The sequence below is a fragment of the Thamnophis sirtalis genome, unplaced genomic scaffold (genome assembly GCF_051295495.1).
Source record: "Thamnophis sirtalis isolate CommonGarterSnake01/CBP01778 unplaced genomic scaffold, rThaSir2_p1.2 scaffold_2, whole genome shotgun sequence".
Classification (NCBI taxonomy): Eukaryota; Metazoa; Chordata; class Lepidosauria; order Squamata; family Natricidae; genus Thamnophis; species Thamnophis sirtalis.
The window spans coordinates 31924049-31936765 of NW_028261382.1; positions in this window are offsets into that span (position 1 = coordinate 31924049).

Below are 12717 nucleotides of genomic sequence, written 5' to 3' on the forward strand. Positions count from 1 at the left end.
TCCTTCCTTCCTGCAAAGTGGTATATAGGCCTAAGTGCTATTGCTATTTCTTTTCCCCTTCCTTCCTTCCTTCCTGCCTGCCTGCCTGCCTGCAGTCTAAGTGATATTGCTATTGCTCTTCCCTTTCCCTTTCCTTTCTTCCCTTCTTCCTTCCTTCCTGCGAAATCTAAGTGCTATTGCTAGTGCTCTTCCCTTTTTTCTTTCTTCCTTCTTTCTTTCTTTCTTTCCTTTCTTTCTTTCTTTCTTTCTTTCTTTCTTCCTCCCTCCCTCCCTCCCCTCCCTTCCTTTCCTTCCTACCTGCAAAGTGGTACATAAGTCTAAGTGCTATTGCTATTGCAGGTGGTGAAATGAGGGCGAAAACTCACCTAACCACCATCTGGCTCAACAACAGAAGGATTGGGCTCAATTACGGTTGAAAGTCAAGGACTACCTGTGTTTTATAGAAAAGGAAGCTTCTTCAATTTGGCTTCCTCCCCCCACCCCACCCACCGTACATCCACACATTCCACAAGCCAAAGCACATGTGTATGTCGTGTCAATGCAATCACGGTGTTAGGAAGCTTGTCCTGTCCATGGGGTAGGTTGCCTCAGGGAAGGAGAAGAAGGTTCAACTGAGGGAGGTTTCTTATTCTCCTGCTTCCAAGCTTGAAATTCCTTTTTTTTTTTTTTTTTACAATTTACGAATTCCAGGTAAACACTGGGATTTAAGAGGGGTCCCTCGAAATGCAACTCAAGAGTGATCTCAATGAGTGATCCTTGAGCACAGCTGATGGACGGATTTCCTGGCATTCCTTATTTTGCCTATTATTAGCTCACTGGTGGATGGGGATCTGAAGATCAGCTGGGGATCTGGACTAGGCAGCAGAGGCCGTCACTCTTGAAGGGAAAAGAAGGACTAGGGGAGACATGATAGCGGTGTTCCAATATCTCAGGGGCTGCCCCAAAGAAGAGGGACTCAAGCTATTCTCCAAAGCACCTAAGTATAAACTAAGAAGCAATGGGTGGAAACTAATCAAGGAGAGAAGCAACTTAGAACTGAGGAGGAATTTCCTGACAGTGAGAACAATTAATCGATGGAACAGAAGTTGCCTCCAGAAGTTGTGAATGCTCCAACACTGGAAGTTTTTAAGAAGATGTTGGATAACCATTTGTCTGAAGTGGTATAGGGTTTCCTGCCTGAGTAGGAGGTTGGACTAGAAGACCTCCAAGGTCCCTTCCAACTCTGTTATTCTCTCCTCTCCTCTCTCTTCTCCTCTCCTCTCCCCTCCCCTCTCCTCCCCTTCCCTTCTATTCCATTCCATTCTGTTCCCTATCCTATCCTATTGCCTATTCTATTCCATCTGCCTATATGGTTAACCAAGACTTGAGGGAACATAATCATTCTGTATATATGGTAATGGATGCTTTACATCAGTGAAGTTTAGTTTCTTAACAAGGGTTAAGCAAGCATCATATAAGCTGGGTTGGACTTTCTTCACCAAGATCTTGAATGAATTTGGCAGGGTGATTGGATACCTTGCTGCAAATTAACGCCAAGATCTGGTGTGGTCTCAAAAACTCTTCGAGGCGGCAAAGTTTCTTTAAAAAAATGTACATTAAAAATATATATGTTGTCCTATCATGCATCTTGTCCCGGCAATGTAATGTTCTGAAATCTTTGCTTCTTCTACCCACTCAGCTTTGTAAGTTATTCAGCACAAAGAGTTGGTTATCTCATTTCTGTTTATTGTTATGCTTTCGTGAATAAGTCATGGAAAGAATTAAGACCAAAAGAAGCAAATGTGAATGTTTGAAAAGGGTGCTCCCAAAATTTGGAATGTGTCAGTTCTTGGGCATGCAGGGAATGTCATGAAATAGCCACGTGAATGTGAAAATATTGGCTTAAAGAAAATGAGTTTCGCTTTCAGGATTTCCAAAGGTCCCTTTGTCAACACAGGGGAAAGACTAAAGATTTTAGTCTGCTGTTCAAACTGCGAGCCATTTTGTCCCGGCACTGCATTTTATATACACATACTGTGATGTATTCTTGGTTAGGTTTTTAAAATATATATATGTATATATATTTCTCTTCCTGTTTTGTATTTTAGCACATAAAATAATAAAAAATGGAAATGTTGGTTTTTGTTTGTTTGTTTTCAAAGGGGGAGGGGCAGGGGATGGACAAAAGGACCATTTTTATCTCAAATCCCCACCAAAGAAGCGATCTCTTCTGAACATCCAAATAATTTGAACTGAGCGTATTTCTATTTCCAGAAATAAATCATTGGAGTGGACCTCAAATCAGCACTAAAACCAAACTTGTCTCACCTGATGATGTGCCTCCTCCTCCTTCTCCTTCTCCTCCTCCTCCTCCTCCTCCTCCTCCTCCTCCTCCTCCTCCTCCTCCTCCTCCTCCTTTTCCTTCTCTCCCTCCTCCTCCTCCTCCCAGGTTGGAGAAGAAGGATAGAGCTAATTTGCCAGGATTTCTTTCATAATAATTTCTCCTCTTCCTCCTCCTCTTTTTCCTTCTCCTCTTCCTCCTTCTTCTCCTCCTCCTCCTCCCAGGTTGGAGAAGAAGGAATAGAGCTGATTTGCTAGGATTTCTTTCATAATAATTTCTCCTTTTCCTCCTTCTCTTTTTCCTTCTCCTCTTCCTCCTTCTCCTCCTCCTCCTCCTCCTCCTCCTCCTCCTCCTCCTCCTCCTCCTCCTCCTCCTCCTCCTCCAGGTTGGAGAAGAAGGATAGAGCTAATTTGCTAGGATTTCTTTCATAATAATTTCTTCTTCTATTCCCTCTCCCCCTCCCCTCCTCCTCCTCCTCCTCTGCTCCTCCTCCTCTGCTCCTGCCAGCAGGATTTACTATGATACTTTAGGATTCCAGCTGATTGCTAGTGAGAAATACAAGACTTCCAAGGTAATGAAAAGCTCTCTCAGCCTGAACATCTGGAAAGCATCTGTTGAAAGTCAAGAATGGACATTAAAAGTAACAAATGTAGCAGAGATGGCTAAAATATCAGCATATCTCAAGGACCATTCCAATGAGAGATATAAATTGGAGTGGAGAAGATGGGTTGACTATACTCAAAATAAATATGGGACTAAGAAATTCCAGATAGCTTATGACTGAGGCAACAAGGAATGACACAATCTGTTTACTCACTCGGCGGGTCACATGCTCAACCTCGTATTTCTCTCGGAGAATGCTCGACCTCGTATTTCTCTCGGAGCAGTGGAGTTGTGACCTTGGTCTGAGGGGTAGTGAGATCTTACCCCTGTCATGGTCGGACCACTACCTACTGAGGCTTGACTTTCGGAGACCAAACCCCCACTGTAGGGAGGAGGAACCGACCAGGGGGTTCCACCCCAGGCGACTTATGGACCCGTCGGGCTTCCAGACGGAGCTTGGGTTATTCCTGATACTCTCGCCCGCACTCCGGCGGAGACTCTGGTTGCTGCCTGGAACTCAGCAGCGACAGAGGCTCTTAACCGGATTGCGCCTTTACGGCCGATCCGAGGCAGTGGATCCAGGAGGGCCCCTTGGTTTACTGAGGAACTCCGGGAGATGAAGCGCCGAAAGAGACGCCTAGAGCATCGATGGAGATCCAGTAAGTCCGAGTCAGACCGAGCACTTTTAACAACCAGCGTCAGAGTTTACATCCGGGCAATTAGGATGACAAAAAGAACATACATTGCCTCTCTGATTGCTTCCGCTGAGTCACGCCCAGCCGCCTTGTTCAGGATAACCCGTTCCCTCCTAAATAGGAGGGATACGAGCGATCCTTTGCAAGGCAGAGCTGAGGACTACGTCCAATTCCTCGCGGATAAAGTTGCTCGGCTTCGGGCGGACCTGGACTCCAATCCCGCAGAACCAGCTGAGTCACCAAGGGATAATCTGGTAGGACATCACTGGATTGATTTTCAGGCTGTTACCCCTGAGGACGTGGACAAGGCCATGAGAGCTGTAAGTGCCTCCACATGTGTACTGGACCCGTGCCCCTCCTGGCTGGTTGTTAACAGCAGGGAGGTGACACGGGGCTGGATCCAGGTGGTTATTGCCGCCTCCCTTCGGGAGGGGGTCTTTCCCCCCGCATTAAAGGTGGCGGTGATGAGACCCCTCCTGAAGAAACCATCTTTGGATCCAGCCGTCTTAAACAACTATCGTCCAGTCTCCAACCTCCCCTTTGTGGGGAAGGTTGTTGAGAAGGTGGTGGCCTTTCAGCTCCAGCGGTCCTTGGAGGAAACCAGTTATCTAGATCCCTTCCAGTCGGGTTTCAGGCCTGGCTACAGCACGGAAACCGCTTTGGTCGCATTGATCGATGATCTCTGGAGAGCCAGGGATGGAGGTCATGCCTCCATTCCTAGTACTCCTTGACCTCTCTGCGGCTTTCGATACCATCGACCATGGTATCCTTCTGTGACGACTGCGGGAGGTGGGGGTGGGAGGCACTGTCTTACGGTGGTTCTCCTCTTACCTCTCGGACTGGTCGCAGTCGGTGTTGGTCGGAGGGCAGAGATCGACCCCTAGGCCCCTAACGTATGGGGTGCCGCAGGGTTCGGTCCTGTCCCCCCTCCTCTTTAATATCTACATGAAACCGCTGGGTGAGATCATTCGACGGCACGGGATAAAATACCACCAGTATGCGGACGATACACAGCTGTATCTGTCCGCCCGTGCCAACTCAATGGACGTGATGTGCCAGGGCCTCGAGGCTGTTAGGGATTGGATGGGGGTTAACAAGCTTGTACTCAATTCAGATAAGACCAAGTGGCTGCTGTGCTTTTCCTCCTACTAATTGGCCAAGTGTTCCACCTCTCAGGCTGGGGGGTCAAACAGTACACCCCTCAGATAGGGTCCGCAACTTGGGAGTCCTCCTGGACCCACAGCGACTTTTGAACATCATTTGTCATCTGTGACCAGGGGGGCATTTGCCCAGGTCCGCCTGGTGCACCAGTTGCGTCCCTACCTGAACCGGGAGGCCCTCACAACAGTCACTCGTGCCCTTGTGACCTCCAGACTGGAGTACTGCAACGTGCTCTACATGGGGCTGCCCTTGAAGAGTATTCGGCGACTTCAGCTTGTCCAGAATGCAGCCGCGCGAGCGATCGTGGGTGCGCCTCGGTTCACCCACGTAACACCTATCCTCCGCGAGCTGCACTGGCTGCCTGTTGATCTCCGGGTACGCTTCAAGGTGCTAGTTGTCACCTACAAAGCCCTTCATGGTATTGGATCTGGGTACTTGAGAGACCGCCTACTGCCAATTACCTCCACTAGACCAATTAGATACCACAGACTAGGGCCTCCTCCGAATTCCATCAGCCAGCCAGTGTCGACTGGCGACTACCCGGAGGAGGGCCTTCTCTGTGGCTGCTCCGACCCTCTGGAACGAACTCCCTGTGGAGATTCATACCCTCACCACCTCCAGGCCTTCCGCATAGCCCTTAAGACCTGGCTGTTCTGACAGGCCTGGGGCTAAAGACTCGCTGCCCCACTTCGAATGGTATGACTGTTGTGCTTTTTTAATTATGCATGGTTTTTATGTTTTTTGCAACTTTGTTCGTTTTGCCCCTCCCTTTGAGTTGTGAGCCGCCCTGAGTCCCTTTCAGGAAAAAGGGCGGCATACAAATAAATTAAAATGAAATGAAATGAAATGTTTAGAGTTAGCCTAGCAAAGAGGAGTTAAAGCTCAAATGATAGAGGATATTAATTTTTTACTTTTAAGTTTATTTTAGAATATTTTTGTTAAAGATTTATACCCTGCATTGGTTCTGGGAAGTCAGGGGAGGGAAGGTTGGGAGGGGTGGGGTTGGGGTGGGGAGGGGTAGGGGGAGAGAAGTAAACATTGGAAAGGTTTTTTTTTCAAAATTTTCAATAAAAAAAGAAAGAAAGTCTTACCCCGCGAGAGGCCTCCCAACAATCAGCTGTTTCAGGCAGCAGGGATTGCCATAGCCTATTGCCGCCTCCCACCACCCCATTTTTACCTCTGCATGCCCCGTTTTCCACCCGTTCTGGGCAGCGGGGATTGGAATAGGCAGAAAATGGGGTGCTTGGAGACCGAAAATGGGCTGCACAGAGGCCAAAAATGGGATGAAATAGGCAATGGCAATCCCTGTAGTCTGAAACAGCTGATGTTGGAGGCCGATGTAACCAACAATCAGCTGCTTGTGCTAATCAAGCTGTGCTGAAACTGAAACAGGCTGTTTGCTCTTTGCTACAAGGAGGGTAGGGGGAAGGAAGTAAACATTTGTAAAAGTTTTTTTTTCCAAAATTTTCAATAAAAAAAAGAAAGAAAGTCTCGCCCTACGAGAGGAATTGAGCGTGCCCTCTTCTCAGAGCCAGTCCCATATTCTGGAGATATATCAGACTTTCCTATTCACAGCCCAGCCTTTATCCTACTAAAGAAGCATAGAAAATAGACCAGTGATGGCAAAGCTTTTTGGTACCGAGTGCCCCAAGTGGAACGTATGGGCATGCGCACACCGAAGCTCTGGGGACAAAGTTGGGTTTCAATTTTTTTACTACTGGTTCTGTGGGTGTGGCTTATTTTGTGGGCGTGGCTTGGCAAATTTAGGTTTCAGGTTGGAGATGGGAAACAAAATATGCTGTAAAACTTTTTTTAAAGAAGGCCAAAGAAAACAGCAACAGAGCTGCAGGGTTTTGTTCACTGCCTGTGAGCTGAGCACCCTGCTCATGAGTAAAACCTGTTCACGAGTAAACTGCAGATTCTATTATCTAATTTTTATTCCATTCTATTCATTCCCTTCAAAGTTCCCTCTGCTATTCTGTACTTTTTTGCTACCGGTGGCTCTTCTCTCGAATGTGAGGTTGCAGTGCCATCCAGTGGTTCTGAACAGAAATTTCCCATCGAGGCAGTTTGGCAAAAGAGTATAGTTACAGGTGAAATAATAGTGGCTCGCACATGAATCAAACACATCTTGATTCTTAACCACCATCTAATGAAACCACAACATCTGGATTCGGGTCCTCAGTGCATGTGCCTTCTCGGTGCCCTTTTTGCTGCAGCTCTGAACAACATCAGAAGAAGTTTCGCATGACAGTGATGTGAAGTGCTTATTGTGGCATCTTCAGTGCTCTCTGAGCTTCGTTGTTCCTTGCAGGTGTTTCATTACCCAGTTAGGTCACCTCATCAATGCTGGGTGTACTCATTCCCCTATATTGTCTTCTGATAAGTCTATAACTCAATTATTGTGTATGATTCTGGGAGTATTGACTGGTTAAAACAAGGAAGATAACACAGGGATTTGGTTAAAATGTTTTTATTTTCCATTTTTCATTTTCATACACTCACATATATATACTGTGCATAGCCGGGGCCATACAACATTAAACAATAATCACAGCAATTCCTCTTGTCAACAATACCCCCCAAAATAGAAATCCAATATACCTCTTCCACTCTCCATGCACCTCTTTCTTCCGCCCCCCCTCCAACTTACTATCTTCCCTCCATCATTCCCCTCTACCCTACTTCCCCTCCCCCTCTACCACTCCTCTCTCCCAGTCCACTCCCTCCCTTCCTTCTCACCCTCCCTCCCATCCTCTCTCCCACCCTCTCTACCCATCTTTCTTCTATCCCACTCCTCCTCCCCATGGTGTATTTCTACTATATGTCAATATACTCAACTTGTCCTATTTTTACAGAGAAATTAAAGAGAAACAGTATACATGTGAAGTCGCATTACATTGAAATCTAACACATGGTATATATCCCCCCCTCACCCCCCTCACCCCCAACACCCCCCTCCCTCCCCCCCTCGACTTCCCAGAGCCCGTACACGGTATAGATTTTTAACAAACACAGTCTAAAATTATATTGGGGAAAAAAAGAAATAGAAAAAAGAGGTTAATAACATCTCTACATTGATCTTAGCTTCTTCTTTGAACAGTTTAAATCATTCCTGATCTTAAGCATAGGCTATCTGGAATTTCTTAGTCCCGTATTTATTTTGTGTATAGTCAATCCATTTTTTTCCAGTCTCATTTATATCTCTCATTTGAGTGATCTTTAAGATATGCCGATATTTTAGCCATCTCGGCTAAGTTTGTAACTTTCAATGTCCATTCTTGAGTTGTAGGCAAGTCTTCCTTCTTCCAGTATTGGAAGAAAGAAGATAACACAGAGACTTGAAGACATGCTCCATGTGGGCAGGCAGAAAAAAAACTGGTCTGTTTCAGCTGGAGAAATTCATCCATTCATGTGCCCAGGAGGGTACTGTGATAACCACATTCAGATACATGAAAATGTAGTCTAGTCTCTTCTTGAAAACCTCCATTGTGGGAACACCCACAGCTTCTGATTAATTGTTCTCACTGTCAGGAAATTTCTCCTTGGTTCTAGGTTGCTTCTCTCCTTGATTAGTTTCCACCCGTTGCTTCTTGTCCTGCCCTCGGGTGCTTTGGAGAATAGCTTGGCTCCCTCTTCTTTGGGGCAACCCCTGAGATATTGGAAGACTGCTATCATGTCTCCCCTGGTCCTTCTTTTCATTAAAGTAGATATACCCAGTTCCTGCAACCGTTCTTCATATGTTTTAGCCCCTAATAATCTTTGTTGCTGTTCTTTGCTCTCTTTCTACAGTCTCAACATCTTTGAAGTTAGATGACAGATTAACAGAGTTGGAAGGGATCTTGTAGGTCATCTAGCCAAGCAGTGGACCTTACATCATTTCTGACAAGTGGCAGCCCAATCTCTTCTAGAAAGCCTCATGAAAGCCTCCAATCTCTTCTTAAAAGCCTCCATTTCCTAGCTCAGGACTTTCCAGAGGAAGAAGCATGAATGTGAGGGAATGTTAATGTTTCAATTTCCCCTGAAGGAAACCAGGAGGGGGCGCTAAAATGCCCCAGAGTTATTGTAGACAGCAAAAGAAGCTTGTTTTAACCTCCCAATCATTTTTCTTCTTCTCCTTTTCTTCAACTTCTCTAGATTTGCAAGGCAGGAGACTCGGCAAACAGAATGCCATTTCGTAGAATGATATAAAGTCACTCGTTCCATGATATAAAGTGTAATATAAATCTTGCAAAGAACTCAATCTAGCCAGGCCTTTGGCTGCACCCATGATCTTACAGGAAATTCTCATTGCCTGGTTCCTAATTTCCTGGTATTTTATAACTTTGGATTTATTAAAAAAAAAAAACACTGGTTGATAACCGCAGTAAACTTGAGATGGATCGAACTGATAAGATCCAGAGAAGCATCAAGCTCGGAAGTGTAATAAAATGTTTAAGGAGAGAATTGACGCACACTGTTTTTAAAAGTGCACTAAGTAGCCGGCCTGGATTTTTCCCTAGCAATTATTAACTAGGTTCAACCTTGGGTTTACTTATGTATTTATGTGTTTATTTATGTATTCATTTTTGAATTTAATTATATATTTATGTGTTTATTTATGTATTTATTTTTGAATTTTATTATATATTTATGTTTGCATTTATGTATTTGTGTGTGTGTGTGTATGTGTGTGTGTGTGTGTTTTTTTTTATTTGTGATGATAAATAAATAAAGGGAGACTAGTATAGATCTATTTCAAGCTATTTAGCTCTCATCAGCTAGCCATACCCTTACTGGGATTTGAACCTGGGCTATATTACATACTAGGCAGACTTCTTAGCCATTAGGCCAAAGGCTTTTATCCGTTATCAGCGAAGCCAGGGTGAAAGGTATCTATTAGATTTTTACAACCCCTGGTAACGGGGGTAACGGATAAGAGCCTGCGGCCTAATGGCTAAGAAGTCTGCCTAGTATGTAATATAGCCCAGGTTCAAATCCCAGTAAGGGTATGGCTAGCTGATGAGAGCTAAATAGCTTGAAATAGATCTATACTAGTCTCCCTTTATTTATTTATCAGCACAAATAAAAAAACACAAATATAACAAAGGCAACAGTAAAAATATTGGGTTTCTGCCGTGATGGACTCTTGTGACGTGGACTCTTGTGACGAGCTGATTGACAGATGATGGGAGCAGTTAGCTTCCTCCCATAATTGGGGCTTACCAGGGGTTGTAAAAATCTAATACATACGTATGTATGTATGTATGTATGTATGTATGTATGTATGTATGTATGTATGTATAGTCAAGATGGGCTAGAATTCTACCATCTGACATTGAGAACAATTAACCAGTGAAACCGCTTGCCTCCAACACTGGAAGTTCTTTCTGCTATCCTGCAAACGGTTTTCCCCCTTCATAATAGTTTTTTTTTTTTAAAGAAGAAATTGGACAACCATTTGTCTGAAGTGTTGTAGGGCTTCCTGCCTGAGCAAGGGGTTGGACTAGAAGACCTCCAAGGTCCCTTCCAACTCTGCTTTTCTATTCTATTCTGATTTCTATTCTATTCCATTCTAATTTCTATTCTATTCTAAATTCATATTATTAACATTCCATTCCATATCAGGTTCTCTTTAGAATAGAATAGAATAGAATAGAATAGAATAGAATAGAATAGAAAAAGTGCAGAATAGAATAGAAAAGAAAAGAACAGAATAAGAAGAGGAGAGGAGAGGAGAAGGTAGAAAATGGCAGAATGGAATGGAATGGAATGGAAAGGAAGGGAAAGGAAAGGAATAGGATTAGGATTAGGATTAGGATTAGGATTAGGATTAGGATTAGGAATAGGAATAGAAAAATGCAGAATAGAATAGAATAGAAAAGAACAGAATAAGGAGAGGAGAAGAGAAGAGAAGAGAAGAGAGAAAATGCAGAATGGAATGGAGTGGAGTAGAGTAGAGTAGAATAGAATAGAGTAGGATGGATGGAAAAGAACAGAATAAGAAGAGGAGAGGAGGGGAGAGGAGAAGGGAAGATAGAAAATGCAGAATGGAATGGAAAGGAATAGGATTAGGAATAGGATAACATATTACAAGACTATTCAAGATTTTTCAAAATGTCAAAAACGCAAACATTGGAGTCTGAAATCAAAGCCTCCCTTTGGGACAGAACATTCTTGCATTTAAAAACAGAGGTCCATGTATGCTACAGAACTCTGAACAAAGAAATATGCCGGCCTCGGCAACGCAAGGTTGTGGTTCACTTTATGATAACTCCTATTTCTGTCCCTATTTGTCTCCGTTATATTCTTGAATGTCCAAACGTACCCTCCTCAAAGTGTTTTCCAGTTAGGGACACGCCCTGAATAACAATCTCAAGGCATGTTTGTGCAAATCTGCGTGACAAAGCTCTTGGATGCCACATTTCCCCCATGAGTGCCGGCAAACGCTGCCTGCCATAAACATACTTCTCTGGAGACAGCAGCACTCTGCAGAAGCAAATTCACAACAGCAATTCGGCAGCAGATGAGATCTAGGAAGAGAGAGAGAGCGATCGTTTTATACTTTATGTTCTAATTTGCTCAAAATTGACAAAGGGAAAGAGAGGGGGAGGGAGAGAGAGAGAAAGAGAGAGAAAGAGAGAAAGGGGGAGTGAGGGAAAGAGAAAAAGAGAGAGGTTTGATAGAGAATGAGAAAGAGAGAGAGGGAGAGAGGAAGAGAAAGAGAGAAAGGGGGAGTGAGGGAAAGACAAAGAGGTGAGATAGAAAGAGAATGAGAAAGAGAGAGGGAGAGAGAAAGAGAGACAAAGAGAGAGAGACAAAGAGAGAGTGGGGACTGAGGAGGGAGGGAGAGAGAAAGAGAGAGACAGAGAAAGAGAGGGAGGAGAGGGAGGGAAAGAGAGAGAGGTGAGATAGAAAGAGAAAAAGACAGAGAGAGAAAGAAAGAGGGAGGGGGAAAGAGAAAGAGAGAGAAAGAGAAAGAAAGAGAGAGGGGGAAGGAGAGGGGGAGAGAGATAAAGAGAGAGAGAAAAAAGAGAAAGAGAGAAAGAGGGGGAGTGAAGGAAAGAGAAAGAGGTGAGATAGAAAGAGAATGAGAAAGAAAGAGAGCGGGAGAGAGAGAGAGCAACAAAGAAAGAGTGGGAACTGGAAAGGGAAGGAGGGAGGAGAAAAAGAGAGAAGAGAGAGAGAGGGAGGGAGGAGGGAGAAAAGAGAGAGAGAGAAGGTGAGATAGAAAGAGAAAGAGAGAGAGAAAGAAAGAGGGAGGGAGGGAAGGGAGAGGGGGAGGGAGAGTGAGAAAAAGAGACAGAGAGAGAAAGTGAGAGAAAGAGAAAAAGAAGGAAGGAGAGAGAGATTTCTACAATTCTCCAGCCCAAAAGACAGCTCAGGAACAGAGCAAATAGACTTTGTGAGGGTGGAAAAGGAGCACGTGAGAACTCAGGCAGGGTGTGGTAGATGTGTTGCTTGTGGTTTGCATTCTTCATTCTTTTACGGGAACACACAACCCACTGGATTGGTGTGCAAAGGTTGGGTCCAGACAGAATTGTGCCCAACCCTCTACTGTTCCCGCTTACACCTTCAGACTGGGGGGAAATGGAAAAATAAAAAAAATAAATAAAGGGTTATTGTCAGGCGCAAACAACCCAAAATGTGGGCTTTGAGCTAACTACTTTATTGTCTTCTGCCAATAATACAGGAATCTCCCCCGTCTGGCAGCTTACCCTTGGGAACAATTAGAGAAGGATCCTGGACCTTTTGCAGTTGTGCAGCAACTCAGGCCTTGCTCTGCACTTGATCCAGGGGTGGGTAATTGAGGAGGAAGATAGGAAGGGAACCTCCAGCTGCCGAGCCCACAGACAAGGGAATGTTGGAGTCCTAGTGGACACCCATTTAAATAGGAGCCAGCCGTGTGCAGCAGCTGCCAAAAAAGCCAACACAGCTCTAGGCTGCATAAACAGAGGG